Source organism: Trichoplusia ni, chromosome 11 (genome assembly GCF_003590095.1).
Source record: "Trichoplusia ni isolate ovarian cell line Hi5 chromosome 11, tn1, whole genome shotgun sequence".
Taxonomy (NCBI): domain Eukaryota; kingdom Metazoa; phylum Arthropoda; class Insecta; order Lepidoptera; family Noctuidae; genus Trichoplusia; species Trichoplusia ni.
In genome coordinates this window covers 12,406,845-12,420,295 of record NC_039488.1, presented here as the reverse complement: position 1 = coordinate 12,420,295, position 13,451 = coordinate 12,406,845, and positions in this window count along the sequence as shown.

Below are 13,451 nucleotides of genomic sequence, written 5' to 3'. Positions count from 1 at the left end.
TAGTATCGTAATCAATGAAACATGTTTGACCCAAACATCTGATACTGTTTGGGGCCATCTAGATTCATAAAACGTGGAAGTAAAAAAAAAGCAAGCTCAAAATGTCAAACAAAATAGCTACAAAAGAATTTTATAACAAAGCTTAAAACAAAAAAAAATGATTTTATTATTAGAAGTGTTATTTATCTTAATTTTGAAATATACTCACAGATTGACAGTAAAAAAGATAAAAAAATGTTAAATAGTGTAAAATGTAAAGAAGTCTGAGGCACCTTATTCCAATTAAAAAAATCTAATTCCAATGCATTTGGTTCCTAATTCTGAGTGTAAAATATATTAAGGAAAGGAGAAAGGCAAATCTCTTTACTGTCTTTGGATTTTAAATCAGTCTTAGTATTTAAAAACTATTTTTGTTCCTCAATGCGTGAAGAAATACTCAAGAGATAAGTGTTTTCAATAAAAATTATAAACCTTATAATATTTCAAACTAAACAAAAACTCACACAATATAAAACTATCATCTAAAACACTATTTAGCAAATTTAGTATGAAACATGCATTCAAGTAGTTGGTATCCTTAAACTGAGCGATTATTTGAAAACCTACTCATACTAAAGCCATGATTTGTAAGATTATTTGTGTGTGTACATAAATTATTAAAAAAGACAGCTAAAAAATTAATTAAATAATGTATCTTGCGGACAGAAGTAATAACACTGTTTCTCTTTTACAATATCGGCCTTTACCTTAATAAATTAAATTTGTTATTTTTTTCGTCTTTTCTGCATTTTTTTCGTATTTTCTCGCCGTAAAAATCATCTTTGAACTTCAACGAACATTTAAAAAAAAGAATTGGGCAAATTGGTCCAGGCTTTGTTGAGTTATGCGCTTACCAACACATTTTGCGATTCATTTTGTAGCCTCCGTATTCAGGGCTCTGCCAGGGATATCAATGTTTGGGGTTAATATTTCTTTCAGACTACATTATAGTAGCCGGCAGCAGATAAGTTATATATGATTTTGATTGTTTTTAATGAATAAAAAAATAACATTTAACACTATTTTTTTATTAGTTATTGTAAAAAATACTAACGGCAAATTAAAATAATTAACCGAAGTTAAATTTTTTGAGCGTGCTTAGATGCGTATCCGATTGATTTTTGCTTTGATATAACGTTTTACTTATGCGGGTTTGCTCGATAGTTTAGTTAGTTAGTACGGGAAAGTCATTCAATGGAAAAATTATTAGTCAATACTTGCCGTTTTAATGGCACCAGAGGTGATCTACAAATTGCCTCTCAAGTGGTTCCTAATTACGTACAGTTAGGATTCTCCTACTTATAGAGATGTATCCTTTTTTTTCAATCAGCCAAAGTGAAATACCTAGGCCATATTTTCAATTAAGAGTTAAATATGAGACAGAGATCGAAAGGGACCGGAGGGCACTGGAGAAGGCAAATATGGGGTAAAATAATATGTTAAAGGCATATTGCTATAAATTATACACTTGGAACCCATTGCACAATTATATCGAAAAGCAAGGAACATCTAACAACTAATTTAGTTCTAATTTCATTATCGGGCAACGGAACCGCAGAAAGAGTTCCCCCTTATTTTTATTAAGTTCACATGATTGATTAACAAATCTGAAAAAATAATGAATTATAAGTAACGAATCGTAAAAAAAAAACATATTTTATTAAAAGGATGGCAATTTGTTTACATGCATTTAAATTCCTATAAATATCACGTTGTTACATGTATTTTCATAGTCAGCAAGTGTTTTGGAACCAAGCACACGATCTGCAGCCATGTACAAGGTACTTATCTTAGTTACCGTCATTGCAATTATTGGTGTCAATTGTCAAGATGACTTACCATTTAATGACGAAATCCAGCCACAAAGGAGACAATTTGTAGAATTGGCAAACAATATAATCGAATTGGGAAAAGCAATTTGGAATTACTTTTCCCCTAGTCGAAGATCAGTATATTATAATAGCCCAGGTACGTTTAAATATACCCCAATAGGTTATTATAACAAACATGACCAGCCGATCGGTTTTAGAGCTCTTTCTGGCTAGTAAAAGATGAAGAAGAAAAATAATGATCGAATTTCGAAAACGACACTAAATGGACATCGAATAGTTTAACGATCCATGGAAAATTAGGTGGACCTTGAGTAACCTCTCCGGACCATCTTGATCATCACCGACTCTAGTGACGGCAACTCAACCAATTCGGTGTTTCATTCGACAACTCGGCTCGATTTTTAATTATTTTCGGTCAAACTGTTTTGTTTTGTTATGTGTTGCAGCACTTTTATTAAGTCTGGGTTTTAAATAAAAAACGTATAACCGCTTTTTGTAGTTTTTGTCCTATTATGTGTACAAACATTGATAGATACTTCGTTGGCTGTGTTTAGTGTTATTTATTTTGTCCTCATACTTACCATATTAACTTGAATCACATTAACACATGCCCTTAGAGACAGATTCACCACCAAAACTCATCCTTAGATATGCAAAATCAAAAAGTTTTTATTCCAAATAGGCCGTGTTTCAAAAGGGTCATTCTTACGGCAAAGAACTGGTAAGAAACTCCAACACTCCACTGTATTTTAAGAAAAGTAATTCTCGAGTTGGGCCTCGTTAATTTTTCAAAGCAAATTGTTTTGTCCAGGTTCTACTGGCATTTTATATGGGGATGGTCTGGCTGTCAGTAGAGCAGATATTATTGATTTTGTTAATTTAATGTTAAAACTTAGTGAAAAAAAATACTGTAAATTTATCTTTTGTGGCCTGCCTTACTCTAATTGTTTAACTTATGAGCAGAATATGAACATTTACAATTTAAATTTATTGATTTACAATGTTACATGCTATAACCAAAATTCAATATTGTCATCATCATCAGCATCATCAGCCTTTATCCTCCCACTGCTGGGCATAGGCCTCCCCTTTCTCGTGCCAATTTCTAGGGTCCTGTTCCAGCCTCATCCAGACTCGACCCGAGACCTCTATTACATCATCGACCCATCGGCCGTGTTGTATCCGGGGGCCGTGTGGTATCGTGTGGTGGAATAGACCAACCTCTCTCTTAACGAAGTGTCGTAAAAGACGACTAAGTTTTGTTTCAACATTTGTTTCCTTAAAAGACCTGCAACAAGCATGGAAGCAAACTCGCCAAGACGTACTAGCCACGAAAAGAAAGTGTCTCTAAAACAACGACCCTCAGTAACCAGCGGCCCCACTAGCTCAGATTACGGCAGCGATAAAGGAAAAGGTAGGGCAGAGGGTGCTAAGTGTCCCTGGAAGAGACCCGGCTGCCACAATAACATCAAGACCTTGACCCTAGCATGTTACAATGCTAGGACGTTGCGAACGGACGAACGATTATTTGAACTCCTTAATAAACAAGCAATATTTCATAGGATTTGATAGGTATAGCAGAAGTAAGACGAAAAGGTGCGGATATGCTGACACTGACTTCTGTACCCTTACCATGAGTTTTTAGTGACTGAGCTCGCTAGCGCCTGCGTAAAAATATCAATGACAAATCGCCCCTAGTAGTCACTTGAATACTAAAATCGGTAGTATGAGTCATAAATTTGACAGATGGTATCGACTAATACCTTTACGATTGTAGTCAAGTAACTCACTTGGTAAACAAGGTGTGAGACGATGTTCGATTTATAGTAATTGTTTAGTTTTGAGTTTTTCTTATAACAATCATGACGGCAAGAAATTTAAAATCAAGTAGCACTAGTTAAAAGTCAATTTTACATTGACAGCTCCCCGTATCGCCCACCCCTTCACCCCTTCCTGAGCGTCTTGCTGTGAAGAAGAAACGGAGCAATAAACTTCGCAAGATAGCGTGCTGTCGCTTTTTTACAATGAAACATACACACATAAATTAATTATTTAAGAAAACGCTGGAACTAAGGCAGCGTTCACAGAGGGCCCCACCCCTACTAATAATTTATTAAGTATATTATATAATATACTGAATGCTCTTTGCTCTATGAAGTTTACAATTAGTAGGATTATTCAAACACTAGCTGTAGCCCGCGACTTCGTCCGCGTGGACTTCAGTTTACAGCGTTCGGTGATCTCCGCTTCCATGGGAATGTCGAGATAAAGTGTAGCCTTGACCCTCATTAAACCCTTTTAAATTAAAACTACCCATAAACCCTTGCGCACATATTTCATTAATTTTGACAAATAATATTGATAAAAAAACCTATCGCGATCAACTCCCCAAAGCTGCGCCACATAACCATTCCTAGGTACCCACGACACCGCTGTCAATTTGTTAACGAAAAATTACTAAAACCCAAAAGAGCAAGAAAAAAAGTTTCTATCTATTTTTGATATCAAAAGAAACTAAAGACATTATATTTTCACCAAACGTCAACGGTAAAGATGGCGACAGAAGTTTTTTTGTCAATGCCATCGCAATTTACCGAAATTCTCCATAATCCGCATTTTTCGGATACATGTTGTCGATTTAAAATCAATATTTTTTTTATGTTTTGTTGTTCATATAAGGTTTCGATCGAGTCTACCGTAGCCCTGCACGAAATTATTAACATAGATTTGAAACTTTTTCGGGAATATGTATCTTACTCTGTCTTTTAAGCAACATTATAAAGAAACAACTACATTAGACGTGAAGTTAGGCTCTACTCACGATATGAGTCCAATTGAAAACTATTCGATCCGCGTTTATGCGATCGCGGATCGAATAGTTGATTTTGTTCGCAAAGAATCAACTGTAGTAACGTCATTGACGTTTTCGATAGCAACTCATGGTTGAGATACAGGAGATGCTTTCTATTATAGAGGTCACGATGACACTACGTATGGAAGCGTAGATTTTCTAGTCCACAAAAGATTACTACCATCTGTCAAAAACATCAAAAGCTTATCAACGCGAGTCTGTTTCATTATTAAAGTATTACAGTTAAACGAACGCTACTCAATTAAAATCATCCAGGTATACGCTCGAACATCAGCAGCTCTTGATGAAGAGGTTGATATATTCTATGACGACGTAAGAAAAGCCTTCGTAGATACACCGTGCTGCTATACTACCATAATCTGTGACTTTAATGCAAAAGTCGGTAAGCCCTTCTCCAACGAGAAGTGTATCGGACAATTCGGTTTAGGAGTGCGCAACACCCTAGGTCAAACTTTGGTCAACTTTCTTGATTAGAAATCTCTTTATACTATGAACACATTTTTTAAGAAGCAAGTCGCAAGAAAGTGGACTTGGGCAAGTCCAGATAGAAAAACTAAAAATGAGCTAGACTACATCATTAGTTCATATAAATACGTCGTGGAGGATGTATCAGTCTTATCCCGTTTCAGAACAGGTAGTGACCATAGACTAGTAAGAGACACATTCAAATTGAATTTAAGCAAAGAAAAAGTAAAAAAACGTTGGTAACATCTCAAACCAAGTATGATAATGATGATGTAGGTTTACTCGGAGACCAATGTCAAATAGAATTTAAAAAAACAGTGGTAGATTAGATTTCACAAATTTAGACGTAAATACAATAAATCAGCAGCGTTTTAAATTTTTAAAAGAAACAGCAAACAATAATTAAGGTTCAGTTACTAGATAAAACAATAAATTATCTCCAGAAACCCAAGCTCTAATAGAAAATAGGAGGCTCATTAAGCAAAATACAAATAAAGTGCAGTTCTGCTGCCTCGTTTAACCAATAAGCCTTTACTGGTATCTAAAAAGTCGATGATGGCTATATGAGTTGTATGGCATGAAAAAATAAAAATATAGTTTAAATTTTGGTTAAAATTAGTTAAAAATTATCTCGCCTCTATTTTTAATAACTTTTTCGAGGATATACCAATAACGACAACGACTTCTTTATAACCATCATCACTTGATGCAGATACTTACGTAATTGCGTGCCCTGTTGTGTTCTACTTACAGTTTCGAATATGTGACTCTGTGAACTGATACTTTTGAAAATCACTTAGTCAAAAGGAAACCGAAGATCTTTTGGGCTTCTCTGTAAAACTCCCTCTTTGTAGCACCCTCTTTAGCTGTCATCTATAGTAAGTGCGTGGACGTAAGTGTCTTCCCGGACTTGATGAAGCACAGTAAAGTCATACTATTATTTAAAACAGGTAGTAGAAGTGACGTTGGTAATTTTGAACCCACATAAATTTTACCTGCATTCAGCAAGATTTTTGAGAAATTTATATTAAAACAACTCCTAACCTAGATTATTTTAATCACAAGACCCTCTTACATGGTAAGCAATACCGTTTTACAAAGGGACGTTTACTGAAACACATCTACGAAGCTTGGGAGAACTTTCAGTATGCTATTGGTGTGTTTTGTGACCTTTCAAAGGCATTCGATTGCGTCCGGCATGAAACATTAATATGCAAACTCAGACATTACGGTATCAAAAATATATGATTGGATTGAATTGATTCATATTTGAGTGATAGAGTTCAATGTTTAGATGTAAATGGTAGCAAGTCCATCGGACTACCTGTGAAACTAGAGGTACCCCAGGGTTCATTACTCGGCTCATTTTTGTTTTTATTTTATATTCATGACTTGCCATTCTTTTTAAAAGGCATGTTTGCAGACGACACTTCTTTAATATTTAAAGTAAACAGAAACTGAAATGATTTTAACGTCACACATTGGTTTTCAATTAACAATTTAGTTTTGAATGCCAAAAAAAAACAAAGGTATTAGATTTATATAGTTTATTGGAATTGCCTTTTAACTCATTTAAACCAACGGGTAAAGATAAACTTTGCAAGAAGCCTATTATGCAATCAATTATTATTTAAATGATAAAAATAGTGGTCGCCGTGATTTGCAGAGGACGGTTTAGTGTGGATTAATGTTTGACGTGTTATTACGATTATTATGTCATTTGATAAACATACTCTAACATTGTGTTACCTATTTTGTTTTATTTTTAGTATGATTATATGCATATATAAATAATTATATCGTTTTTTCACGTACTTTGACATTTATAATTAAATCAATAACTAGCTTTCGCCCGCGACTCCGTCCGCGTGGAATTCGGTCTTCGCGTGGATGGTTCATTTCTTCATTTTGAGTAACTCTGACAATGACGTCTTATAAATATCTAGTGGAGTCAAATACGGCTAGGTGTATAATAATTAAGGAGATCCCTCTATTGAGCTACTGCCGTACTTGCCTACTGCTGTAGTTGTCACTGCTTGCGTTGGCGTCTTGGGTTGTGTCACCTCCTTCCCTCTAATATGGCGTCATACTCGTGAACGGGCGCTGCTTGCGGTGGTTGGTCGGTCGGGACTTTCAAAAAGTGCTACTTAGTAGCCTAATTTCAATAAATGACTTTTGATTTTGATTGATTTTAATGAATAAAATTACATTTGACACTACTTTTTTAATAGTTATTGTAATCAATACTAACGGTACGTTATAATAATTAAACGGAAAATGCATTCAAAGGCAAAATGATTAGTCAATACTAGCCGTTTTAATGGTACCAGAGGTGATCTACAAATTGCCTCTCAAGTAGTTCCTAATTATGTATGGTTGGGTTAGGATGCTCCTAGTTGATATAGGGTGACGCAGGCCATGTGCTTGCGGACCTTTACACCCACATCACCGAGCTCCGGTCGCGGGGCGTCGACCCCTCGCCGAGGCAGCTCGAAAACTGGAGAGGACAAGCCCCCCTCGTCACCTTAAGGAACTGGGAGCTGCGGCTCTCACGACCGACGGCGGGGCGGGCTATCTGTGAAGCGATCCGCCCACACCTACAACCGTGGGCGGAGAGGCGGTATGGTGCGTTGACCTACCGCCTCACGCAGGTGCTCACAGGGCACGGTGCCTTCGGGCACTATTTGTGCCGCGTCGTCAGGAGGGAGGAGTCGACTGGGTGCCATGAGTGCGGTGCCGATGATGACACCGCATTACACACTCTGGCCGCATGTCCGGCATTCGCCGAGCCACGCTCCGAACTCCTGACGGCACTTGGACTGGACAATCTTTCCGCGCTGCCGGCTGTTGTCGCTTCGGCTATCAGCTGTCGCGCAGTGTGGAACACATTAGCCTCCTTCGCAGAGACTGTTATGTCAGCGAAGGAGGCGGCGGAGCGCGCTCGGGAGGAAGATCCCGACGCGCCCGCCATACGCCGACGTTGTGTGGGGCGGCGACGAGCTGCGCACGAGCGCAACTTGCCGCCCTAACTAGGGTCTGGGCGATAGGCACGGGGGTGCATATCGCCCGTCAAAATAGACCCGCGACGGGGGGTCGCATTTCGGTGTGATGGGTGCGACCCCAGTATGAGGCGAGGAGGCCGACGCTCTTTACACGTCGGTCTCCACAAACAAACGCGAAAGCGAGCCGCCGGCCCTACTCAACGGCCGGCGGATCCCCGCGGCCGGCACTGTGTAGTAATACAAAGCAGCTCCACGTGCCGGCATCAAACGCGGCTGACGTCACCCGGCGGTTAGATTTAGTCAGTAAGAGTCTGACACTACCCGTCCTCCCCCCCGGGAGGGCGGGTGTCCATGAGGATTCCCCCGCCTAAAAAAAAAAAAAGGGTGACGCAGGTGGGGTGCCAGGCAGAAAACCTCCTCGTGTGCCTGGCGGCTGCTGGTCCCTTACGGATACGTCCGGGGGGAAGAGCAGTCGTTGGGCCGGTGCACCCTGGGCACGCACAATAATCGTCTCGCGAGTTGGGGCAATTGTTGTGCGTGGCGAATTTCTGCCGGTCCGGCCAGTGTCAACTGCTGGCCGGACACGCTCGCTCTCACCCTCCTCAAGCGAGGAGTGGCTTGAAGAGCTAGAGCGGCTGTGGGGGCGTACGCCGCTTCGGACTGTGAGAGCGAGGTTTCCATAGCCTCGTCGACACGGTCCCGCGGTTGCGTCACCCACGGGCGATATGTCGGCCTTCACAGGCAGCGAGAGGAGTATCGGCGGTCCGATGCCCTTAAAGCCGAAGGAGGATGAAGAACGACTGAAGAGGGATGAAAGGGCGGCGGTCCGGGACCTGCTGAATTCTGGACTCCAGCCGCTCGACCCCTCTTCAGCAAAGGCCAAAATTGAGGGCAGCCTGATGGCGATCTTGGAGGTGGCGCGCACCTCCAAGAATATAAATATGATATTACTTAATGATGGGAAATGTAATAGTTACGGCCAGGATAATAGCGAAAAAAAATTGACACAATAATTGTAAAAAAATCATCATTTAAAAAAATTATACTTACACACAAAAACAGACCAAAAATGTTGTTGACTTATGCTGTTTGCCAGAATTTTTGTAATGATTTTTATGACCGTGATGATTTTTCATAAAACGAATAAATAAAGTACTTTTTAAGGTAATATAAATCGCTTTTTTAACTAAATCTTGATCTGATGGATCTGAACCAATCGTGAAAAATACACAAATAATAATGATGGCCGAAAACTGTGTTCTGAGTGAGAGGAGTCTTATTGTGTGAGTGAAACGGGAGATCGGCTTCAGTCTTTGGTATAGTGTGGTATTTAACACATCAGTTAAGACGTGGCAAATTTTAAAATCTTAACATTGGTAACACTACGCAAATATCAGGAATAAACTTTAACAATGAAAATAAATGTTCATTTTCCTGAAAACAGATACGAAGTACAGTTAAAAACACTGTAATTAATCAATTATCGGTCGAGATGAAAAATGATTAAATTACTAAAATGGTTATAAAAAAATAGGGGACCGTTATAAAAAAGTAAAAATTTAGATCTGTATGTATTTTTAATGCCACATCATAAACAAAATAAAAACAAAAATGTCCGTCTAAAAAATAAAATATATTTTTTTACTGTGAGCAACCCTTAACACTTAGGGGTATGAAAAATAAATGTTGTTCTATTCTCAGACCCACCTAATATGTATACAAAATTTCATAAAAATCGGTCGAACCGTTTCGGAGGAGTACGGTAACTAACATCGTGACACGGGAATTTTATGTATTAGAAGATTATATTGCCATAAATTATACATTTATAACCCTTCGCTCAATCATAACCAAAAAGCAAAGAACATCTAACAACTAATTTAGTTCCAATTTCATTATTTGGCTACGGAACCGTAGAAAAAGTTCCCCCTTATTTTTATTAAGTTCACATAATTGATTTACAAATCCGCAAAAAAATGAATTATAAGTAACGAATCGTAAAAAAAAACTTATTTTATTAATAAAATTGTTTACATAAATTTGAATTCCTATAAATATGACGTTGTTACATGTATTTTCATAGTCAGCAAGTGTTTTGGAACCAAGCACACGAACTGCAGCCATGTACAAGGTACTTATCTTAGTTACTGTTATTGCAATTGTTGGTGTCAATTGTCAAGATGACTTCCCATTTAATAATGAAATCCAGCCACAAAGGAGACAATTTATAGAATTGGCAAACACTTTATTCGATTTGGGAAAAGCAATTTGGAATTACTTTTCCCCTAGTCGAAGATCATTATATAAACAAGACTGGTTAGGACGTCCAACAATTGTTTCTTAAAACAAACCTGGCTACTAAAAGATGAAGAAGAAAAATAATCATCGAATTTCGAAAACGACACTAAATGGACATCGAATGGTTTAACGATCCATGGAAAAATAGCTGGACCTTGAGTAACCTCTCCGGACCATCTTGATCATCACCGACTCTAGTGACGGCAACTCAACCAATTCGGTGTTTCATTCGACAACCCGGCTCGATTTTTAATTATTTTCGGTCAAACTGTTTTGTTTTGTTATCTGTTGCAGCACTTTTATTAAGTCTGGGTTTTAAATAAAAAACGTATAACCGGCTTTTGTAGTTTTTGTCCTATTATGTGTACAAACATTGATAGATACTTCGTTGGCTGTGTTTAGTGTTATTTATTTTGTCCTCATACTTACCATATTAACTTGAATCACCTTAACACATGCCCTTAGAGACAGAGTCACCACCAAAACGCATCCTTAGATATGCAAAATCAAAAAGTTTTTATTCCAAATATTACGTTTTTTATAAAGGTAATTCTTACGGAAAAGAACTGGTAAGAAACTCCAACACTCCACTGTATTTTAGAGAAGTAATTCTCGAGTTGGGCCTCGTTAATTTTTCAAAACAAATTACTTTGTCCAGGTTCCACTGGCATTTTATATGGGGATGGTCTGGCTGTAGGTTAGGTTAGGTAAGGTTAGTTAGCCTCGTTTAACCAATAAGCCTTTACTGGTATCTAAAAAGTCAATGATGGCTATATGAGTTACAACTCATATAGCCATCATTGACTTTAAAATAAAAAAAATAAAAAAAATAGTTTAAATTTTGGTTAAAATTAGTTAAAAATTATCTCGCCTCTAATTTTAATAACTTTATCGAGGATATACCAATAACGACAACGACTTCTTTATAACCATCATCACTTGATGCAGATACTTAATAATTGCGTGCCCTGTTGTGTTCTACTTACAGTTTGAATTTGTGAACTCTGTGAACTGATACTTTTGAAAATCACTTAGTCAAAAGGAAACCGAAGATCTTTTGGGCTTCTCTGTAAAACTCCCTCTTTGTAGCACCCTCTTTAGCTGTCATCTATAGTAAGTGCGTGGACGTAAGTGTCTTCCCGGACTTGATGAAGCACAATAAAGTCATACTATTATTTAAAACAGGTAGTAGAAGTGACGTTGGTAATTTTGAACCCACATAAATTTTACCTGCATTCAGCAAGATTTTTGAGAAATTTATATTAAAACAACTCCTAACCTAGATTATTTTAATCACAAGACCCTCTTACATGGTAAGCAATACCGTTTTACAAAGGGACGTTTACTGAAACACATCTACGAAGCTTGGGAGAACTTTCAGTATGCTATTGGTGTGTTTTGTGACCTTTCAATGGCATTCGATTGCGTCCGGCATGAAACATTAATATGCAAACTCAAACATTACGGTATCAAAAATATATGATTGGATTGAATTGATTCATATTTGAGTGATAGAGTTCAATGTTTAGTGTAAATGGTAGCAAGTCCATCGGACTACCTGTGAAACTAGGGGTACCCCAGGGTTCATTACTCGGCTCATTTTTGTTTTTATTTTATATTCATGACTTGCCATTCTTTTTAAAAGGCATGTTTGCAGACGACACTTCTTTAATATTTAAAGTAAACAGAAACTGAAATGATTTTAACGTCACACATTGGTTTTCAATTAACAATTTAGTTTTGAATGCCAAAAAAAAACAAAGGTATTAGATTTATATAGTTTATTGGAATTGCCTTTTAACTCATTTAAACCAACGGGTAAAGATAAACTTTGCAAGAAGCCTATTATGCAATCAATTATTATTTAAATGATAAAAATAGTGGTCGCCGTGATTTGCAGAGGACGGTTTAGTGTGGATTAATGTTTGACGTGTTATTACGATTATTATGTCATTTGATAAACATACTCTAACATTGTGTTACCTATTTTGTTTTATTTTTAGTATGATTATATGCATATATAAATAACTAGCTGTTGCCCGCGACTTCGCCCCGTGGGTAGAAGATATAAGTTATGATTTATACCGGCCCTGTTTTTTTCACATTTTCCATTGTATCTTCGCTCCTATTAGTCGCAGCGTGATGGTTTATAGCCTAAAGCCTTCCTCGATGAATGGTCTATTCAACACAAAAAGATTTTTTCAATTCGGACCAGTAGTTTCTGAGATTAGCGCGTTCAAACAAACAAACAAACTCTTCAGCTTTATGTATTAGTAAGTATAGAAGTATAGATATGTATTAGTATAGATTATATCGTTTTTTCACGTACTTTGACAATTATTATTTAATCAATAACTAGCTTTCGCCCGCGACTCGGTCCACGTGGAATTTGAGCTTCGCGTGGATGGTTTATTTCTCCATTTTGAGTAACTCTGACAATGACGTCTTATAAATATCTAGTGGAGTCAAATACGGCTAGGCGTATAATAATTAAGGAGATCCCTCTATTGAGCTACTGCCGGACTTATCTACTGCTGCAGTTGTCACTGCTTGCGTTTGCGTCTTGGGTTGGGTCACCTCCTTCTCTCTAGTATGGCGAGGGAGGTGATGGCTAACCCTTGCGTCATACTCGAGAACGGGCGCTGCTTGAGGTGGTTGGTCGGTCTGGACTTTCAAAAAGTGCTACTTAGTATCCTAATTTCAATAAATGACTTTTGATTTTAATTGATTTTAATGAATAATTAGTTATTGTAATCAGTACTAATGGTACGTTTAAATAATTAACGGAAAAGGCAAAATGATTAATCAATACTAGCCGTTTTAATGGCACCAGAGGTGATCTACAAATTGCCTCTCAAGTAGTTCCTAATTATTTTTAGTTAGGGTACTCCTAGTTAAAGGGATATATTCTTATTTTTTTTTAATCAGCAAAAGTGAAATATC